General features: G+C 41.3%; 1 protein-coding gene across 7 annotated transcripts in view; it reads left to right on the top strand.

Annotated features, from left to right (window-relative positions):
• Positions 1 to 18710, top strand: part of LOC144605393 (suppressor of tumorigenicity 7 protein homolog) — a 144843-nt gene that overhangs the window by 16216 nt on the left and 109917 nt on the right. The gene's annotated exons all lie outside the window — the stretch shown is intronic.

An 18710-nucleotide genomic window follows, 5' to 3' on the forward strand; every position in this document is an offset into this window, starting at 1 on the left:
ATCAAACAAAGCCTGATGTTACTGGAAATCTAATTGTAAAATATGTTGGGCAACCCTAAAGTCAAGCAGGGCATGCGACAAGTACAAGTTTGTTCATTTGTGCAATGAAAGTATAGCCCAGTCAACCCATCAATCGAAAATGCATCTAAACCAAGGTGTCTTTTTTTTGTCTGTCTTTGGTGCACTTTAACATTTTATGCTACATTAAACGACCAACTACAATATGACCACATTCCTAATCCATCTCGGCAATTGAACACTGCCGACCGCCTCGTGCACTAATATGAACTTGTTTTCTGATTGTGCATTTTTGCACTAATGTTTTGTGCAGTCTTTTTCTATTCAGTCTTGTAGAATTTATGTGAATGATTTATGTTTTTGTATGTTGTCTGATTCTATCTGCCGTTGATGCCAATGAATATTTTCATAGTACCTGCAACTCACCACACTAGCTAGCATATGACAGACAGTACACTCGGTTTGATGCATGTGAAAATGGTCTCTTGAGATGGTAATTACTTGCATTTGATAACAATGGAATCATGCCCTGTTTACAAGTACAGAATTCCAGAGGAGGAAGCCAAGCATATTGGCAGGAAGAAATGAGTGCGCAGTTCTCTTTATGAATTCTGCAAACATTTCTATGAATATCTGCAAGACATTTGGTACTTATTTGACAGTGATTTGGTCTTTTTTGTTAATGGCAGTGGTCTCTGGATTATTTTGAAATTAAACATTTCTTCCAGCCTGCTTGTGAGTGAGTGCATGTGTGCGTTTGGGAATTATTTTCAACCTTTCTCTTTCGAGACTTGATGAAATGATCTTGTATGTGCTGTATGACAGTTTTATTATACAGTGCGGCAGTGTATGTTAGGAAAAAAAACTGCAGATACTGGTTTAGATCGAAGGTCGACACGAAGGCTTGTATACACTGGAATTTAGAAGGATGAGAGGAGATCTTATCGAAACGTATAAGATTATTAAGGGGTTGGACACGTTAGAGGCAGGAAACATGTTCCCAATGTTGGGGGAGTCCAGAACAAGGGGCCACAGTTTAAGAATAAGGGGTAGGCCATTTAGAACTGAGATGAAGAAAAACTTTTTCAGTCAGAGAGTTGTGAATCTGTGGAATTTTCTGCCTCAGAAGGCAGTGGAGGCCAATTCTCTGAATGCATTCAAGAGAGAGCTAGATAGAGCTCTTAAGGATAGTGGAGTCAGGGGGTATGGGGAGAAGGCAGGAACGGGGTACTGATTGAGAATGATCATCCATGATCACATTGAATGGCGGTGTTGGCTCAAAGGGCCGAATGGCCTCCTCCTGCACTTATTGTCTATTGTCTAAAATGCTGGAGTAACTCAGCAGGTCAGGCAGCATCCCAGGAGAGAAGGATGGTGTTAAATGACAATACTGTATGTTATGAGTTCAAGAGTATTTATTTGTCATTTGCAGAGGATATGAACTGAAACAATGATTTTTTTAACTTGCAGCTTTACAGGCATGTTAAATGCACCAAAAAACAAACTATAAATTATCAGTAAATCTAAGTAAACTAGACCATGATTGTACAAAAACCAAAGTAGATAGATACCAGATTATGAAAGTATCAATTCAGACTGTTATACAACAGTATGATACTTCAGTCTGAAGAAGGGTCAGTCTTGAAACGTCATCTATTCTTTTCTCCAGGGATGCTGCCTGACCCGCCGAGTTACTCCAGCATTTTGTGTCTATGTATGATATTTATAGTTTATGATGTAAAATATTACATTAATGTTGTAGTAAAACATTAGAATGTAGGACATTACAGTATGTTTTGCATTTTTATCTACTTTTATCCAATTTATTTTTTAATTTGGTTAAAACAATCACTTTAGTCCAGTTACAGTTTAGCAATAACATGTAGGTCATTTTCTACAATCTCAGAAGAATTAATAATAGCTAATCATACTTTGTTCTGTTGTGGTCTATTATCCCCACTGGAAGATAATGTACTCATAAAATACAGAACCATTCATGTGAGCCTAAGTATTGTCAGTATTAATGTAATTGCTGCAGCCCAACATTTTTGATATGATTGGTCGCATGCAAGATTTTTGCAGTATTTTGCATGACAGATCATTAAGAAGTTATATCTGTTCAAAATGGAGTTGAAAATAAAGAAGTGAAATTTCTTTTCTGAAGGGAAATACAGCGAATATGATCAAGATTGTGTAGCTTGACAAGATAATTGACTGAGTTGTAATTCTAAATGCGTATAAAAATCATCTTTATCTGTGCATGCACAGTTGTGCTACAAATTGTGTTATTGAAGGTTTTGCTTTCCCTTTGTTCTGTCAGTTGAGACCAATCTCCGTGTAGCATAAGATTTTTATAATTTCAGGTCTGGTGCTGGAAGAAATTCTCCCCATTGAGTCATCACACAATCACAATCACAATAAAACTTTATTAGCCAAGTATGTTTTGCAACATACGAGGAACTTCATTTGCCATACAGTCATAACAGTAAAAAGCATCAGGACACACAAAGTACATTTTAACATGAACATCCACCACAGTGACTCCTCCACATTCCTCACTGTGATAGAAGGTGAAAAACAGTTCAATCTCTCCCTTCAATTTCTCGTCATAGAGAAAACATTGGCTTAAACAAAAGGGGATATAGGTTACCTTCTTTTTAGCTCTATGAGCCAGCCTAGTCTCTTGCTGAGTGCAGCCCTGAGTGGGGATAAAGGATATCACTCACATTAATAAACAGGATAAAGTGTGTCTCAGTCCAGACACAAAATCTATTGATACAAAAATTTTATGAAGACAGACATAACATGATGGAGTAATTCAGTGGACCAAGCAGCATGAGAAAATGGATAGGTGTGGTTTTGCGCCGGGACCCTTCTTCAGATTGAATTGAGAGTAGGGGATAGGATCTTTACAAGAGGCAGAGTGGGAAGAAGTGTGGTCCAGACAAGGCGGCACGGTGGTGTAGCGGTGGAGTTGCTGCCTTACAGTGAATGCAGCGCCGGAGACTCAGGTTTGATCCTGACTACGTAAAACATCTGAATTGGCTTCACAGGAGTAAGCACAAACAATTTGGACACAAAAAAAAGACACAGAATGCTGGAGTAACTCAGCCGATCAGGCCACATCTCTGGAGAACATGGTGTCTGAACTGCTGAGGTAATCCAGCACCGTGTCTGTTTTTGTAAACTAGCAGCTCCCGTTTCTTGTGTCTCCAGTGACTTAGACACCATAAAGTATAATATTATAGAAAGGTAATGTAAGGTTTAAGGAGAATTTTCAAGGAGGACAGAGACAGTAAAGTTCAAGGAGGGAAGTCCAGCGTTTGGTGCCCAGGCAGCTGACAGCATAAGTGCACCAAAAGATTTCCTAATCCTGAGGTGTGCATTTTCAGCTTCATGGTTTAAGTGTTAATAAATATTGTACGATATTGTGAATTAAGACCGAGTATTTCTCAAGTGGAGCAGGAATGATGGCCTAATTGGACGGTGATACACATGTGATTTTAAGCCATGCAATCTGTCTAGACTAGTTTAGTTTGGAGATACAGTACAGAAACAGGCTCTGTAGACCACCGAGTCTATGCCAACAACTGATCACCCATGCACTATATCGAGTCCATGCCAACTATTGATCATCCATGCACTGGTTCTGTGTTATCCCACTTTTACATCCTTGGGGCAATTTTACAGAAGCCAATTAACCTGCAAATCTGCATGTCTTTGGAATTTTGGAAGAAACTGGAGCACCCGGAGGAAACCGATGCAGTCCCAGGGAGAACGTACAAACTGCACAGACTGCACCCAAATGCAGGATTGAACCCAGATCCCTGGCGCTGTGAGGTAGCAGCTCTACTGCTGCACCACTGTGCCACCCAATTTGTGTCTTTAATACTTCCACAATAAATTTTCTCTATGTTTAAATTAACATGGTATGACTCCCACAAGAGGTAACATTTCATCACTTCTCTGGGGAAGAGGAAGAAGTGCAGCCATGGCGTGTCAAGTTCATATGGGAAGTGTTCATTATAAATGTGAACATAAAAAATTATAATTCTAATATTGACAGGTAATGCATTAGGTTGCAATATTTTTGCAATCTTAATACTAGAGAGGTCTACCTTCACTTTACTTTAGAGATACAGCATAGAAACAGGCCCTTCGGCCTAGAGTCCGTGCCGGCCAGCAATTACCCTGTACCCTAGCACTGCCTTACACACTAGGGCCAATTTACAATTTTTATCGAAGCCTATTAACCTACAAACTTTGGAAAGTGGGAGGAAACCATAGCACTCGGGGAGGGGGGGGGGGGGGGGGAGAACCACGCGGTCACGGGGAGTACGTACAAACTGCTTGCAGGCTGCACCTGTAGTCAGAGTCGAACCTGGGTCTCTGGCGCTGTGAGGCAGCAACTCTACTGCTGCGCCACCATGCCGCCCCATATTTAAAATATCCTTTACTCCCACTGTGATGGAATGAAAGATTATTTTCTGTAAAATAATTCTAAGTGCAGTTAGTTTGGGTGATTTGATTATCTGAGCCCTCGAACAAAGTGGCCTCAACTTTTTACTTTAGGTGTTCTCCTTTAAGCATTTGGCAAGTCGTAAACTGATTGATACATTAGAAGGTGGGAGTTGATAGATATCAGAGAAATGCAGTTTCATTCCACATCTTGATTGCATTTAACAGTGACTGAGCATGCATATATTGAGATGGTTTGTTTGTGTGATCCATCATGTTGCACTTGAACAAAACTATAGGTTAAAATGTTTCCACTTTGCACCCACTGTTCTGCTCTGTGGTATGTTAGATGAAACAAAAATACAATTTGTAATGGACAGCTGAAGTTAATAACACTGTAATATCACTGGGTTATTTTCTGAGGTCAGAAATAGTCTGTGAGCATGAGGGGAGGTTGTAAGGTTCCACGATAGTCCGTCTAGGCCGACAGGATCTTCTGGTTTTCACCCATTCTAACTCTTCTTCCCATTCCCACACTGACCTTCCTGACCTCCATTGTCAGAGTAAGGGCACATGCAAATTCGAAGAACAGCACCTCATATTTTGCTAGGGTAGATTACAACTCAACATAATGAACATTGAAGTCTTTAATTTTAAGGCCTCCCATCCCATGCCCGCTTCCTCCACCCTAGTCGTTTTACCAGTTCCACAGTTGCCCACATTGTTTTCCTCTTGAGAGAACACCTTCCCTAGCCAACAATGGGCTTTCAAGGCAATTTCTGAGGTCATTTGTGGCCATTCCTGTTTGGTCCTGTTCTTTTCTTGCCCCCAGATCTTCAACCCTCCACTCACTTTCAGTCTGATAGAAGGGTCCCGACCTGAAACGTCACCTATCCTTTATCTCCAGAGATGCTGCATGACCCGCTGAGTTACTCCAGCACTTTGTGTCTATCTTTGGTATAAACCAGCATCTGTAGTAACTTGTTTCTACATTCAGTGTACAAATTAAATGCCCTTGAGCTAAGTTATTTAAGGAATTTTGTAGCGCTCAATTGGTGATTATTTAATTGGTGCTTAGTTGAACCTTCAGCTTAACTTATGTCCTCCAGTTTTACATTTCTGATGAAATCTGTCGACAAAGATGAGAGGATAATATAATTACACACACAAATACCATCTGAAAGAGGAAAATATTTTGCAGAAATTCTTCCCCACAGGGTCTTTTCTTTTCGACCACATGTTGACTTAAACATGGAAAAAAAGATTTAAACAGAACCTTGATAAGAAGGTTTAAAAAATTTAAAGTATGTGCTGCAAGACAAATCCAGAAAGAAAAACAGTAACACATTTTGTATTTGGTTAATTACATATATGGGATGATTGGAGATAGACACAAAATGCTGGAGTAACTCGTGCAGCATCTCTGGAGAGAAGATTGGGTTAGGGGGAAAAGCATTGGAGTGGGTCTCAGTGATAAGTCTCCAGAGGAGCTAGTACAGGCTGCTGGACCAAGTGATATTTTTTCTGCAGTAAGGTTCAAAGAGGCAGAAAAAAGCTCTTCAAATAAATGAGAGAGAGCAGTTTATGATATGAGAGCTTGGAAATAGAGTGACTGACTCATACAAGTAGATTAGCAGAGTGACTGATTTGAGATTTATCTTTTAAGCCTTCAAAAATTTTTACATATAGAAACTTTGTTTAATTAAATTATTTTTGGATCACATAATCTTATTATCAGCATAATGGAATAGATGATTTCTGATTCGTCATCAATTCCACAATAGAGAGAGTCGTAGAGTCATACAGCTTGGAAACTGGTTCTTCAGTCCTTCTTGTCCATGCTGACCAAGTTGCCTAACCAAGCTAATTACACTTGCCTGCACATGGCCCTAACCCTCTTGACCTTTCCTATCTATGTACCTTTCTAAGTATCTTTTCAATGCTATAATTGAAGTCACTCTCCCTGGCAGCATTCCATAGGAAAATGTTGCCCCTCCGATCCCTTTTAAAGCTTTCCTCTCTCACAAACTTATGTCCTCCAGTTTTAGACTTCCCCACCTTGGGGAAAAGACGTTGGCCATTCAGGCTGCCTAGGCTCGGTGAAGATAGCAGATTAACTTCCCTTAAGGACAGTAATAACATTTGTTTCCTCCTCTGTCTCATATCCCCCCAACTCCTCAAAGTCACACTACTACCTACAGTTCTTCAACCATTTGCCTTAAAACCTGAGCCTCGAGTTATTGTTTTAGTCATTAAAGACAACTATCCGATTTGCCACTGTAATCTTATCTACACGTCCTTCTACCATATGATATCTTCAGGCAGATACTCCAAAGTCCTGCGTGCTTCAGTGCCCTACCATTATTAATTATTCTGTCGTTTGCTCCCTTCCCGTTGATCCTGGAAGATTAACATGAATTCACTGGAAGTAAAAATGAGAGATGATCTCGTTGAAACTTGCAAGTCTTGAGAGGAATTGACAGGATAGAAGCTAGAAGTTAATTCCACTGGGTGCAAAGTAGAACTAGGCCTATAGTCTCAGGAATGTGTAGGAAGGAACTGCAGATGCTGGTTTACACCGAAGAGAGACACAAAATGCTGGAGTAACTCAGCGGGACAGGCAACATCACTGGATAGAAGAAATGGGTGATGTTTTGGATCGAGACCCTTCTTCAGACTGAGAGTGTGGGGAAAGGGAAACACGGGTAAGGTGTGAAAACGAGATATCAAAGGGGATGAAGTCTAAGGAAAATGTAGAACAGATCATTGTTAGTGAGGAGAAGGTGACAACGAGACCTACATAGCAAAAATTAATCACGGGGGCTGTCAGACCGGTCGAAGATGTAGGATGTGGGAGGGATGGAGAGAAAGGGAAAGCAAGGGGTTATGAAGTTAGAGGCCAATATTCATACTGCTGGGGTGTAAGCCGCCCACACAAAATATTGGTGAAAATAATCCAAGTTTGTCCAATCTCTTCTCCTAGCTAATGCCCTCTAATCGAAGCAGTATTTTGTTAAACCTCTTCTGCATTTTTTCCAAAGCCTCAACATCCTTCCTGTAATGATGTGACCAGAACTGCACACAATACTACAAATGCGGCCTAACTAAAGTTTTATCAAGCTGTAGCATAACTGATACTCAAGGTTAAAGATGTTCTATGGTTTGAGAAAGTGTAATGGATAATGCAAGTTTATGTTTTGTTGTCATAGACTCGATTGCATTCTTTATCTTTGGATATTTGCCAGGACCTTGGTCACTAACAGTCCAATGTATGTAGATTCCTATTTTCTGTACTTAATTTTGTTGATTGCCCAGCATGCTTTAATGTCTTCCTCAATGAGTGACATACTTTTGCAAGGAATTCTTCAAATAAAACCACTGCTCTAGGGTATACTGGGGTGTTTAATTTAACAGCTAAGCATTTCTCTTCTGCTGGATCAGGGTTTTGTCCAGTAGTAAGTGTTTTGCAGACAATGAGCTGATTACATTCATAGATAGAGCTGATTGGGTGTCACTTCAAGTTTTTCATCATAGGCACAAGTTGGAACAATGAAAATCTTGCTTGTATCACAGGGACAGAGAATTAGATAACATACTAAAATATAAATTATAGAAAAATACACAAAATTCTGCAAGACAGTAAACAGAAAAAGACTGCAAAATAAAATACAGGTGCTCCTCAACTTACGATGGGGTTACGTTCTGAGAAGCCCATCGGAAACCGAAAATATCGGTAGTTGAAATACATTTAATACACCTGATCACGTGGCCAGATGCAAGTGGTGGCTGTATTTGGGTGTATTTGGCTGCATTTGGGTCGCTGCCGTTTGCACCATCGCGAAGTCGAAATATCGTAAGTCGAAGCATCATAAGGCGAGGAGTATCTATTACTGTAGAAAACGATTAGAAGTAAACAAGCCCGTGGCGATCCATAGTGTTCTGTTGTCGAGGCAGGATTAGGGCTGTGCAGGTGGTTTGAGTACCTGATAGTTGTAGAAAAATAGCCCTTCCTGAACCCGGTGGTGTGTGACCTCAGAGTTCTGCACCTCTTGCCCCATGGTAGCAGCGAGAAGTGGACATGGCCCAGATAATACAGATCCTTGATGATAGATACCACCTTCTGGAGGCAGCTCCACAAATAGATGTTTTGATAGTGGGTTGAGCTGTGCCCATCATGGACCATAATCTGCAGCCTCTTGAGTTCCAGTGCATTGGAATTACTGTACCAGGCCATGGTGCATCCCCGTCAGGATACTTCCTACAGTACATCCTTGAAGTTTCTTATAGAGGTGGCATTGTGAATCTCTTTAATCTTCTGAGAAAGTAGAGGCATTGGTGTGGCTTACTTATGATTACATCTCTGTTCCGGGCCAAAAGTGTGCAATGTGTGTGGAAGCTGAAGTGAGGTATTAACACCAGTCTAGAACAATTGGTCGATTGATTTGTTTTCATCATATAAAATTTTATTGGGCAACAATACATCAGTTAGCAGAAATTTCCTGTGGCAATGTGTTGAAGTGTGTCCAAGTATGGAGTAATAACATGCAACATTGTAAAGATGTCAAGTCAAGTCAAGTCAATTTTATTTGTATAGCACATTTAAAAACAACCCACGTTGACCAAAGTGCTGTACATCTGATTAGGTACTAAGGAAAAAATGAAACATACAGTAGCACGCAAACATAACAGCACATACAAAACAGTTCACAGCGCCTCCTCAATGAGCCTCAAACGCTAGGGAGTAGAAATAGGTTTTGAGCCTGGACTTAAAGGAGTCGATGGAGGGGGCAGTTCTGATAGGGAGAGGGATGCTGTTCCACAGTCTAGGAGCTGCAACCGCAAAAGCGCGGTCACCCCTGAGCTTAAGCCTAGACCGCGGGACAGTGAGTAGCCCCAAGTCGGCCGACCTGAGGGACCTGGAGTTAGAGAGGTGGGTTAAAAGATTTTTGATGTGGGGGGGGAATGTCCATTTAGGGCTTTGTATGTGAATAGGAGGAGCTTGAAGTTGATTCTGTACCGTACAGGGAGCCAGTGGAGAGAGGCCAGAATCGGCGTGATGTGGTCCCTTTTACGGGTACCCGTCAGGAGTCTCGCTGCGGCGTTTTGGACCAGTTGCAGGCGGGACAGGGAAGATTGGCTGATCCCAGTGTATAGGGAGTTGCAGTAGTCTAGGCGGGAGGAAATTAAAGCGTGAATGATTTTTTCAGTGTCGTCGAATTGGAGGAAAGGTTTGATTTTAGCTATGGTACGAAGTTGGAAGAAGCTGGCTTTTACCACAGCGTTGACTTGCTTGTCAAATTTTAATGCAGAGTCAAATATCACGCTGAGGTTTTTGACATCAGGTGGTCTTATGCATCAAATTATAGAGGTATATCGCTACAGTATGCAGTTGTTACTTACCTGTATTACAACATCATGCAGTTTGGAACTGTATTTCATGCCATTGTGTATTAACATATTAGTAAATATTGCATGTAATACAGTAGTGTTATTGGCATATGTTGTGTCATCATGGAATAATGAAATTGGAGAGCATGTATGCAACAATATAGTAACCTAGTAGTGTCATAGTGTAGTGGGTGCGGTCACCGCGGTAATCAGGCCAGACGCCAGGTGAGTAGTTAATACTTTATTACCAATAGGCACCAAACACCGCACTCAAGAAATCGTGAGTCGACACACCCAAAACCTTTATAGTCCCAGACCACCTGACCCAGGAAGTGACCTAATCCCTCCCGTCCACTGAGTGCCGAGTGGAATGACCAAGGGAGTGGCCTAGCCCCCGGGTGCCGCCACAATAGAATGATACAGCATGGACACAGGCCCTTCGGCCCCACTTTCCAATGCCGACCAACGTGCCCATTCTACACTAGTCCGACCTGCCTACGTTTGGCCCATATTCTTCGTTCCATATACCTACCACCCTTTGTATAAAAAAAGTTTCCCCTCAGGTTTCTATTAAATCCTCTTCCCCCCCCTCCCCTCTTCCTCCTGCCTCACCGTTAACCTGTATTATCTGATTCTTGATTCCCCTCCTCTGGGTAAAAGACTGCATTTACCCTATTTATACTTCTCATGATCTATGCATCTCTATAAGATCACCCCTCACCCTCCTGCGCTCTGAGGAATAGAGTACTAGCCCACTCAACCTCTCCCTATAGCTCAGACCCTCAAGTCCTGGCAACGTAAATCTTCTCTATACCCTTTCTAGCTTGACATCTTTCCTATAACAGGGTGACCAAAATTGAACACTAAATGCGGCCTCACCAATGTCTTGTACAACTGTAATATGACCTCCCAACTTCTCTACTCAATACTCTGACTGATGAAGGCCAATGTGCCGAAGGCCTTCTTGACCACCCTATCTACCTGTGGCTCCACTTTCAAGGAACTATCTACCTGTACTCCTAGATTCCTCTGCTCTACAACACTCCCCAGAGCCCTGCCATTTACTGTGTAGGTTTGACTTCCCAGAATGCACCATCTCACACTTCTCTTTATTAAACTCCATTGGTCATTCTTCAGCTCACTTGCCCAACCAATCAAGATCGTGCTGTATTTTTGACATATCATATCATCATATCATATCATATATATACAGCCGGAAACAGGCCTTTTCGGCCCACCAAGTCCGTGCCGCCCAGCGATCCCCGCACATTAACACTATCCCACACCCACCAGGGACAATTTTTACATTTACCCAGCCAATTAACCTACATACCTGTACGTCATACATCTTCACTTTCTACAATACCACCCACTTTAATGTCACCTGCAAACGTACTAATCATGCCTTGTACGTTCAGTCTGAAGAAGGGTCTCGACCCGAAACATCACCCATTCCTTCTCTCCTGAGATGCTGCCTGACCTGCTGAGTTACTCCAGCATTTTGTGTCTACCTTCTCATCCAAATCATTGACATAGATGACAAACAGCAACAGGACTGACACCAAACCCTGAGGCACACCACTAGTCACAGGTCTCCAGTCCGAAAAGCAACCTTCCACCATCACCCTCTACGTCCTTCCAGGAAGCCAATTTTCTATCCAGTCCCATGCGATCTAACCTTCCAGTGCAGCCTGCCATGTAAGATGTCAAATGACTTGCTGAAATCCATACATACAGTCCTGCCATCATCAAACTTTCTGGCTATATCTTCAAAAAATTCAATCATGTTTGTAAGACACGATCTCCCACGTACAAAACCATGCTGACTCCCTAATCAGCCCTCATCTATGAGTCATGTATACAATTCATGTATATTTATCGCTCAGAATTCCTTGTAGTAACCACAGATGTTAGACTCACAGGCCTTTGGTTCCCAGGCTTTTCCTTGCAGTTTATTGTATATAACTCCCAGTAGTTTATATTATTAATCTGTCCAGTATTGTATTACATTGTACTTTTCATAATGCAGTATTAAACTCATCTATCATAAATCGCTATGAGAGTGAATTGCCAAGGATCTTGCAAAATTGTACTGGTGTATATCATAACTCCATGCAGTATTGTACTGGCATACATAGCAGCACCTTGCATTGTCATATGGTTTTTATGCAATGTTGTATTGAACAGAACAAAATTTGGTGTCATCAGTAATAATTTGTCAGTATTATATTCCAGGATGATGCTTTGAGGTTCCCAGATCGTGAAAAGGTGATACATAAATGCAAGTTACATTTTTTTAAATGTGAAATAAGATTATGGTTGTTAATACTACTGAATGGTACTTGGTCTATTTCGTAGTGTCCTGCAAAATGAACTGTCCATAATGGTTCAACAAACAACTTTAAGCTGATATTATATCAGTTTAAACGTCATTCAGTTTTCACTTTCACATCAGTTAGATTATGTGTTGGATGTGTCAATAATGTGGCATACAATTTGCAACTTTGTAATTGTTCGGAGAATTACACCACCTGGAGATGTAATGGTGATATATGTTCACTGGGTTAGCATGAGATTTTTTACTGTTGCAGGTGGGTTCGAACTTAAGGGAAGAGAGCTAAAGGTAGATACAGCGTCTTCTTTTATACTTACAAATTTAAAATCAGATTTCAATGGTACGTTGTTGTCACGTGCACCTGGAATCAATGAAATTATTTGTTTTTAAACCAAGGTGATAACGGTGGCAGGTGGAGGAGAGGATTGGTGCCTGTGAGTGGGCTGTGGGCTTCCTTCCTGTGCCTTCGAAGCTTCTCTGGGGGTTCCAAAGTCGGCTGCGGGAGGTATCTTAGAAGTGGGAAAATGGACAAAGCAAATGGGATCCAGAGTTCTCAGTGGAGTGACAGGAGACAGAAGCAATTGGGTAATGACAGATTTAGACCAATCATTGTTTAGGTCATAATTAGAATATTCCATCCAGGTTTTGCTGCCCTGCCTCATTGATAAAACTAAGGCCTGGAAAATATGCAGAAGATCGATGATGTAGATAAGATTTTTTTGCGATGAACAGAAACGAAAAAAATCATGATTCTTTATATGAGAATAAAGGTGAAGAGCAGATTTGATGAATTCAGTAACTGCAGCAAAAAGATTTACCATTATGAAAATTTATTTCCACCAAAGACTATTGGAATCTGTACACCGTGGAGAAGAAGAGGGCATTTGGAACAACTGGAGAACTGTTCCAGCAAATGGAACCCAACATTGGTATTTTCTGTGCTGTAACATTCTATAATTCTATGATTTAGTTTTCTCCCCATTTGTGCCAAAGGTACAGCACTTGATCGAGTGTGGTTCCATGGGCATCATCAACTCTTCCCCTGGGATCTCAGTGCAATGATATTCTTCATGTAATAGGTCACGAACTACAACAGTACAGCACTTGATCGAGTGTGGTTCCATGGGCATCATCAACTCTTCCCCTGGGAGCTCAGTGCAATTATATTCTTCATGTGTCAGCTCACACGATGATTGTCATCAGTACAATTAAAATGCCGGAAATGTATGGCTGGTCAGTCAGCACCCGTGAGGGAAAAGAAGGTTATATAGTTTCAGTTGAATACCTTTTAAGTAAAATTACAGGTTCGTTGACAGTTGAAGACATCAGCTAATACTTACTATTTTATGATGTCACTTTCACCATGGGTCAGTAGAAGGAATGAAAGATGGGATTGTAGATTGTCTTTCACAATTTCAGAAAAGTGTGCATTGCTTCATGTGAATTGAGGACGTCAGTGAAGTACTTTTTATGTTAATATTTTTTCAGTGTAGTAAGCATGACTAGGAGTTTGGTTCTGCAAGCTCTCACGAACTGCCACGGTCAAACACCGGGGCTATATTGGACAAATGATAAACATGGACAATATATAGATTGCTGTGCTGACAACCAGACAATAAATTGGTATACAGTGAGATCGTACGGGTGTTCATGACAAATAGTCTAGTTTGTGCCCTTGTTTGTCAAAGGAGCATACATGAACAGGTTTTGACCATTTTGCTCGTAACCCTTAAATAGACACAAAATACTGGAACAACTCAGCGCGGGACAGGCAGCATCTCTGGAGAGAAGGAATGGGTGCCGTTTCGGGTTGAGACCCTTCTTCAGACTTGCTCACAATCCTGTTTGGTTGGCCATTCAGTGAAACCATGCCTGACCTGCAGTATCCTTATTGATTTTTCTTTCTAGTTCTTAATACCTTTACATTAAAAGATTCTGATCTTTGAATTTAAAGATGATAATTGGCCTAGCATGACCTAGTTGGTCCAGAAGATTAAGACAGATGGGATCCAAGGTGAGTTAGTTAATTGGATCTAAAAATGGATTGGTTATTAAAGACAGAACCTGTTAGTAAAAGGATGTTTTACGGATTTGAAATCTGTGACAAGTTGGTATGCTGTAGGGATCGACACTGGGACTATTGTTGTTTGTGATATACGTTAATGACGTGGATGTGAATGGAGGAGGTATGATTAGTACATGTGTGGAAAATCGGTCGTATCGTGCATAGCACGTAAGGTTGGCTGAGGCTACAAGAAGTTAGCGTTAGGTAACACCAACCCCAATGATATACTTGCATCTACAAGATTAGTTTTTTTTTTAAAGAGCTAATTAATGTGTAGGTAGCCGTTCATTTTTGCATATGGAAACATTTATTGTAAGTTGGTGTATTTAGTTAGATAATACTTTGGATTTGGGCTTGGTGGTTTTCTTAGTTGAGTGCTTATTCTGGAATAATAACACAAGTACATGTTTTAATTGTAATTTAGATCAGATGGAAAGTTGAGCAGAGTATTGGTAGTTGGAAATTAGTCCTGCAAGTGCAAGGTTATGCATTTCGGGAAGTCAAATTGGGTCAGACACGTACGGTAAATGATAAGGCACTAAGATTGAGGGCGGCACGGTGGCACAGCGGTAGAGTTGCTGCGCCGGAGTCTCTGGTTTGATCCCGACTACGGGTGCTTGTCTGTACGGAGTTTGTACGTTCTCCCCGTGACCGTGTGAGTTTTCTCCGTGATCTTCGGTACTCTCCCACTCCAAAGACGTACAGGTTTGTAAGTCAATTGGCTTGGTATAAATGTAAATGTAAATTGTCCCTAGTGTGTGTAGGAAAGTGTTAAAGTGCAGGGATCGCTGGTCAGCGCGGACTCGGTGGGCCAAAGGGCCTGTTTCCGCACTGTATCTCTAAAACTAAAACCGATGTTGATGAACAGAGAACTCGGGGTTCATGTCCGTAGTTCCCTGAAATTGGTAACGCAATAGGATTGTGAAGCGATACATGACATGTTTGATATCATAGACCAGGGCTAGAAATCTAAGAGTTGGGATTAATGTTGCAATTTTAAAATGCTGTTTCGGCTGCACTTGGGAATACTGTGCATTTCTTGTCACCACAGCATAGAAGGCATGTGATTGCATTGGGAAGAGTGCAGAGGGGATTTACTATGATGCTCTCTGGATTGGAGGACTCTAATAACGGAGAGAGATTGGAAAGACTGGGTTTGTATCCACTGGAGCAAAGGAGACTGATGGATGACCTAATAGAGCTATGTCGGATTATGAGAGGCTGCAGATAGTCTAAATCTGTTTCCGTGGTATCAAAAAACGAGGACAGAGATTTAGGGTGAGAGGAAAGAGTTTTAAAGGGAAGCTGAGTGGTTGATATCTGGAACCTGGTGCCAGGGGAGATGGTAGAATTAAGTACAATTACTACCTTTGGGCAACATTTTTACAGGCACAAATAGAAGGATACAGTCCAAATGTAGGCGCATGGGATCAGTGTAAATGGGCAAAATTATCAGCATGGATACGTAGGTCAAATGGTCTGTTTCTAAGCTGTACTGCTCCATGAGTTTATTTTTGCTTGCAGAAGAGTCATATACCCACACAGCATGGGAATATGCCCTTCGGCCCAATCTGTCCATGCCAACCAAGAAACACCATCTAAGCTAGCCTCATTTGCCTGTGTTTGGCCCATATTCCACTAAAATTTGTCTATCCAAGTACCTGTCCAAGAGAGTTCCAAATTTTTCCCACCCGCTGTAATTGTAAGTGTTTAGTAATATTTTTTTGAAAGAAATACCTCCTTTCTTCATCTCTCAGCCCGATGAAATAGTTTGTCTTTATCTATGCTAAGTTCCCCTCATGAAAAGTTTCTTAAATTGTAGCAAAGTGTGGGTTCATGCACTTTGGTAGTAGGAATAAAGGCACGGACTATTTGCTAAATTGGGAGAGGATTCAGCAATCAAAGATGCAAAGGGACTTGGGAGTGCTGGCATACATTTCCCAAAAGGTTAATTTGCAGATCAAAGCGGCAGTAAGGAAGGCAAATACAATGTTAGCATTGATTTCAAAAGGGCTTGAATATAAAAGGCACGGTGGTGCAGCGGTAGAGTTGCTGCCTTACAGCGAATGCAGCGCCGGAGACTCGGGTTCGATCCTGATTATGGACGGCGTTTGTACGTTCTCCCCTTGACCTGCGTGGGTTTTCTCCGAGATCTTCGGTTTCCTCCCACACTCCAAAGACGTACAGGTATGTAGGTTAATTGGCTGGGCAAATGTATTTTTTTTTTATCCCTAGTGGGTGTAGGATAGTGTTAGTGTGCGGGGATCGCTGGGCGGTGCAGACCCGGTAGGCCGAAGGGCCTGTTTCTGCGCTGTATCTCTAACTCTAAAAAGCAGGGATGTAATAGAGACTTGTCTGGGATACTGAATACATATTTTGGACCTATATTTACTGCAGGGGACATAATAAACATAGCAGAAATAGATCACAGTGACTAAATTCTTACCCTCTGTCCAAATCCTTGCTAACTAACCTGTTAGAAATCCACTTTACTATGCCATTAGATTGATAACTAACATACCATGTGACACTCAATCCAGTTTTGTAATGGATGCCCTGCCTTTATGGAATTCCCTACAACCACCACATTACGCTTCCCCAAGTTAATATCGGCCAGGAATCCGGGAGGAGCTTCCTCACGCTGTAGCACAGCACCTTTGACACTCCGGAGTTGTCTTCACAGATTTGGGCTAACGATTGGAATGCAGGCAGGTCCATCATGGTGCTTGTGCCCTTGGTCAACCTGATAAACCTGCCAAAGATTTCTTGGACTAGGAGATAAACTGAACTGCTACGGTAAATTGGCTTTTTGTCTTTCACCCTCTGAATTCAAAACCAGCCCAGACCGATCAGATGAAATCCCTCCACATGTTGCAAATAAGAATCTTCCACAAAAACGCAGTACCATGGACCTCTGCAGCGAAGCATCTCTCATTTGAAATGATTGGTAAACACATGCCTCAAAATATAATTGTAAAAATTCCGTCCCATTTAGCATCTTCACTTAATTGGACCCAATGATTTTAATGGACTTACTCGGCATTATCGTGAAACCATTGCAATACACAACAAGATTAATGTAACGTACTGCGGTTTAATTCTGGTGACATTTGTTTGACAGTGTTACTTAATATACTTCCCATCCTCAAAACATTTAACGGTCTTGCTTCTCTCTGTTCTCATAATCTCTGGAATTTTCTACCTTTCACTCTTCCTTTTAAGATGCTCCATTAAAAATAGTCGTCTGACTGAGTTAATGATTATTAGTCTTGTGGGGTTTGTTGTCAATGTTTGTTAATAATTGTAAAACAAATGCCTTGTGGTGTTTTTATCGACAGTATAGATTCCATATGAATAAGACCTATTGGTGTTTGTTACTCAACTCCTTTTATAACATTTTGATTCATTGCAGAATTTTTGTGTTGTGTGTTCATAATCTATTTTGTTCTAATTGTAATGTCAGGAGCATGATCATTTTATTAAGGCATGCCAGCAAAAAGAATCTTTGAGAAACAAGGAACTGACGTTTTGTTGGTTTACAAAAAAAACAAAATGCTGGACTAATTCAGTGGGTCAGGCAGCTTCTCTGGAGGAAATGGATAGGTCATATTTTGGGGCGGGATCCTTCTTTAAGGAAGGATATCTAAGTTCATGACAAGATTTAGATTAGTTGAGAGGGTGGGTCAAGGGATGGCAAATGAAATTTAACTCTTTACAAGTGTGAGGTGTTGTATGCCAAACTAGGGCAGGACTTGTACAATACATGATTGTGTTCTGGAGAGCGTTGCAGAACCGAGAGATCTGGGAGTGCAGATGCGTGGTTCCCTAAACGTGGCGAGTCAGGAGGACAGTGTGACGAAAAAAGCATTTGACATGCTTGCCTTCATTGTGAAGGATATTGAATACAAAAGTACAAGTTGATGGTGAGGCCACACTTGGAGCACTGTGTGCAGTTCTGGTTGCCCAGCTATAGGGGGGATGTCATTATGTTGGAAAGGGTACAGAAGAGATTTACTAGGATGTATCTGGGCTTGTGGGTTTCAGTTATAAGGAGAGGTTGGGACTTTTTTCTTGGGAGCATTGGAGGCTGAGGGGTGATCTTATTGAGGTGTACAAGATCATGAGTGGCATGGATAAAGTGACCAATCAGTCTTTTTTCCCCCCCAGAGTAGAGGATTCTAAAACTAGAGAGCAGAAGCTTAAAGTGAGAGAAGAGAAATGTAAGAGGGACTTCTGGAATTTTTTTCACACCGATGGGAGTCCATATCTGAAATGAGTGGTGATACATGGATAGATTTTTTTAGATTTAGATTTAGAGATACAGCGTGGAAACAGGCCCTTCAGCCCACCGAGTCCACGCCGCCCAGCGATCCCCACACATTAACACTATCCTACACATACTAGGGACAATTTTTACATTTACCCAGTCAATTAACCTACATACCT

This window comes from Rhinoraja longicauda, chromosome 24, assembly GCF_053455715.1.
Source record: "Rhinoraja longicauda isolate Sanriku21f chromosome 24, sRhiLon1.1, whole genome shotgun sequence".
Taxonomy (NCBI): domain Eukaryota; kingdom Metazoa; phylum Chordata; class Chondrichthyes; order Rajiformes; family Arhynchobatidae; genus Rhinoraja; species Rhinoraja longicauda.